This window comes from Arachis hypogaea, chromosome 14 (assembly GCF_003086295.3).
Source record: "Arachis hypogaea cultivar Tifrunner chromosome 14, arahy.Tifrunner.gnm2.J5K5, whole genome shotgun sequence".
Lineage (NCBI taxonomy): Eukaryota > Viridiplantae > Streptophyta > Magnoliopsida > Fabales > Fabaceae > Arachis > Arachis hypogaea.
In genome coordinates this window covers 100,978,667-100,983,312 of record NC_092049.1, presented here as the reverse complement: position 1 = coordinate 100,983,312, position 4,646 = coordinate 100,978,667, and the positions used below count along the sequence as shown (strand labels likewise).

Sequence of the window (4,646 nt, the reverse complement as noted above, 5' to 3'; positions counted from 1 at the left end):
ATTCTTTTGGACCGAAGCTTTAGACTAACATTGCATGAATCCTGGAATTCTTATTAAAAATTAATAAAATCATAAAATCAAAAAAATTTTGTGTTTCTTGTTTGAGTCTAGTGTCAAATTTTAATTTTGGTGTTAACTGCATGTTTTTAATTTTTCTTAGATTTTCGAAAATTCATGCATTGTGTTCTTCTTTAATCTTCAAGTTGCTCTTGATGATTTTCCTTATTTGATCTTTAATTTTTCTTGTTTTGTATTTTTTGTTGTTTTTCATATGCACTTTCGAGTTCATAGTGTCTAAACATTAAAAATTTCTAAGTTTGGTGTCTTGCATGTCTTTCTTTTCTTAAAAATTTTCAAAAATATGTTCTTGATGTTCATCATGATCTTCAAAGTGTTCTTGGTGTTCATCTTGACATTCAAAGTGTTCTTGCATGCATTATTTGTTTTGATCTTAAATTTTTATATTTTGTTTCATTTTGTTGTTTTTCTCTCTCCTCATTAAAAATTCAAAAGTAAAAAAAAAAATCTTTCCCTTATTCTTCTCATAATTTTCGAAATTTTGAGTTGACTTGGTAAAAAATTTTTAAAATTTAGTTGTTTCTTGTTAGTCAAGTCAAAATTTCAATTTAAAAACTTTATCTTTTCAAATCTTTTTCAAAAATCAAATCTTTTTCATTTTTCTTCTTAATATTTTCGAATTTATTATATAAATTTTCAAAATATTTTTCTTATTTTTTATTTTATATTTTTAAAAACTTTACTAACAATTAATGTTTTGATTAAAAAATTTCAAGTTTGTTACTTTCTTGTTTAGAAAGGTTCAACCTTTAAATTCTAGAATCATATCTTTTAGTTTCTTGTTAGTCAAGTCATCAACTTTAATTTAAAAATCAAATCTTTTTAAAATTCTTTTTCAATTATTTTTCAAAATAAATTTCAGTCATATCTTTTTTTTAAAAAATTTTAACTTCAAAATCTTTTTCTAACTTCTTATCTTTTCAAAAATTTGACTTTCAAACCTTTTCAACTAATTACTTGATTTGTTTGTTCTAATTTTAAAAAAGTTTACTATTTTTTATCTTTTTCAAAACCACCTAACTACTTTTCTCTCTCATTAATTTCGAAAACTAACTAACAAATTTTTCAAAAAATATTTTTAATTAATTAATTTATTTAGTTTTCAATATGCTTTTATTTCTTTTCTTAAAATTCGAATTCTAACTTATAATTAAAATAAAAACAAAAATATTTTTCTTTTCTTTTAATTAATATTCGAATACTCTCTCTCTCTCTCATCTTTTTTTATTTATTTTATTTAATCACTAACACTTCTCTTCTACTCATAATTCGAACCCTTCTCTCTTTTCTCTGTTCGAATTACTCATCTCCTCTCTCTTCTCATTCTTCTACTCTTCTATTCTTATACTCACATAAAGGAATCTCTATATTGTGACATAGAGGATTTCATTATTCTTTTTGTTCTCTTCTTTTTCATATGAGCAGGAACAAGGATAAGGACATTCTTGTTGAAACTGATCCTGAACCTGAAAGGACTCTGAAGAGGAAGCTAAGAGAAGCTAAAGCACAACACTCCGGAGAGGACCTTACAGAAAATTTTGAAAAAGCAGACATGGAAGCCGAACCCAACAACAATGGTGGAGATGCAAGGAAGGTGCTTGGTGACTTTACTGCACCAACTTCTGACTTATATGGAAGAAGCATCTCAATTCCTGCCATTGGAGCAAACAACTTTGAGCTTAAGCCTCAATTATTTTTTCTAATGCAGTAGAATTGCAAGTTTCATGGACTTCTATTGGAAGATCCTCATAAGTTCTTAGTTGAATTCTTGCAAATCCATGACACTGTTAAGACCAATGGGGTTAATCCCGAGGTCTACAGACTTCTGCTTTTCCCCTTTGCTGTAAGAGATAGAGCTAGTATATGGTTGGACTCACAACCTAAAAAAAGCCTGAACTCTTGGGAAAAGTTGGTCAATGCTTTCTTGGCCAAATTTTTTCCACCTCAAAAGTTGAGCAAGCTTAGAGTGGAAGTCCAAACCTTTAGACAGAAGGAAGGTGAATCCCTCTATGAAGCTTGGGAAAGATACAAGCAATTGATCAGAAGGTGTCCTTCTGACATGCTTTCAAAATGGAGCATCTTAGGTATATTCTATGATGGTCTGTCTGAATTGTCCAAGATATCATTGGACCACTCTGCTGGTGGATCTCTTCATCTGAAGAAAACCCCTGCAAAAGTCCAGGAACTCATTGAGATGGTTGCAAATAACCAGTTCATGTACACTTCTGAAAGAAATCCTGTGAATAATGGGATGACTTAGAAGAAAGGAGTTCTTGAGATCGATACTCTAAATGCCATATTGGCTCAGCATAAAATATTGACTCAGCAAGTCAATATGATTTCTCAGAATTTGACTGGAATGCAAGCTGCATCCGGCAGTACTAAAGAAGCCTCCTTTGAAGGAGAGGCTTATGACCCTGAGAATCCTGTAATGGAAGAGGTGAATTACATGGGAGAATCCTATGGAAACACCTATAATCCTTCATGGAGAAATCATCCAAATTTCTCATGGAAGGATCAATAGAAGCCTCAACAAGGCTTCAATAATAATAATGGTGGGAGAAATAGGTTTGGCAATAGCAAGATTTTTCCATCATCTTCTCAGCAACAGACAGAGAATTCTAAGCAGAGCCTCTCTGACTTAGCAACCATATTCTCTGATCTATCTAAGACCACTCTCAGTTTTATGACTGAAACAAGGTCCTCCATCAGAAATTTGGAGGCACAAGTGGGTCAACTGAGTAAAAGAGTTACTGAAACTCCTCCTAGTACTCTCCCAAGCAATACAGAAGAGAATTCAAAGAGAGATTGCAAGGCCATCAATATATCCAAAGTGGCCGAACCTATAGAGGAGGAAGAGGCAGTGATTTCCAGTGAGGAAGACCTCAATGGACGTCCACTGACCACTAAGGAGTTCCCTAATGAGGAACCAAAGGAATCCGAGGCTCATACGAAGACCATAGAGATTCCACTGAACTTACTGTTGCCATTCATGAGCTCTGATGAGTATTCTTCCTCTGAAGAGGATGAAGATATTGTTGAAGAGCAAGTTGCTCGATATCTAGGAGCAATCATGAAGCTAAATGCTAAGTTATTTGGTCATAAAACTAGGGAGGATGAACCGCCATTGCTCATCAATGAACTGAATGCCTTGGTTCAGCAGAAATTACCTCAGAAGAAACCGGATCCCGAAAGGTTCTTAATATCTTGTACCATAGGCACCATGACCTTTGAGAAGGCTCTGTGTGACCTGGGGTCAGGTATAAACCTCATGACACTCTGTGTAATGGAGAAACTAGGGATCTTCGAGGTGCAAGCTGCAAGAATCTCACTAGAGATGGCAGATAAATCAATGAAACAGGCTTATGGACTTGTAGAAGATGTCTTAGTGAAGGTTGAAGGCCTTTACATCCCTGCTGACTTCATAATCCTAGACACTGGGAAGGATGAGGATGAATCTATTATCCTTGGAAGACCCTTCCTAGCCACAGCAAGGGCTGTGATTGATGTGGACTGAGGAGAGTTAGTCCTTCAATTGAATGAGGACTACCTTGTGTTTAAGGCTCAAGGATCTTCTTCTATAACCATGGAGAGGAAGCATGAAAAGCTTCTCTCAATACAGAGTCAAGCAGAGCCCCCACATTCAAACTCTAAGTTTGGTGTTGGGAGGCCACCATCACGCTCTGAGTGTCTCTAAGAGCTTACTGTCAAGCTATTGACATTAAAGAAGCGCTTATTGGGAGGCAACCCAATGTTATTTAATTATATTTATTTTTTTAGACATTTGTTTTCCATTGCCATGTTATGTTTTATTTAGGTTGATGATCATGTGGAGTCACAAAAACAGCTGCAGAATTAAAGTGGAATAAAAAACAGCATCAAAATAGCATACCCTGGAGGACAGGCTTAGTGGCATTTAAACGCCAGTAAGGATAGCAGAATGAGCGTTTAACGCCCATGCAGGAAGCATTCTGTGCGTTCAGAAAAACGCCCAGTAAAGAAGGATTCCTGGTGTTTAACGCCAGTCAGGGTATCTGGCTGGGCGTTAAACGCCCAAAGAGGTAGTCAAGTGGGCGTTAAATGCCAGAATGGATAGCATTCTGGGCGTTTAACGCCAGGATGACACAAGGGAGGTAATTTTGTTTCCAATTTGATTTTTTTCAATTTTTCATGTTTTAATTCATGATTTTTTTGCATCAAACATATTTTAAACGTTCATCTTTCAATTTCTATTTTCAAATATTAATAATCTTTCCAACTCTTTTTAATTCTCTTTTTAATTCATTTCAATTCCTTCCAAAACGTTTTCAAAACTTACATATCTTTTCAAATTATTTTCAACTCTTTTTAATTTTTCTTGTATACAGTAATAAGTTTTCAAAATTAATTGCATCCTTCTTCTTCTACTCCCTTCTATCTTATTTTGCTTGAGGACGAGCAAAGCTTTTAAGTTTGGTGTGGAAAAGCTCAGCTTTTTGCTTTCCATAACCACTAATGGCACCTAAGGCCGGAGAAACCTCTAGGAAGAGGAAAGGGAAGGCAGTTGCTTCCAACTCCGAGTCATGGGA

General features: G+C 34.6%; 1 non-coding gene across 1 annotated transcript; it reads right to left on the bottom strand.

The window, feature by feature from the left end:
• Positions 1-2,035: 2,035 nt before the first annotated feature.
• LOC112745556 (small nucleolar RNA R71) lies at positions 2,036-2,143 on the bottom strand. Its single transcript, XR_003173476.1, has one exon. It is a non-coding gene; the product is annotated as a small nucleolar RNA R71 (small nucleolar RNA).
• Positions 2,144-4,646: the final 2,503 nt, after the last annotated feature.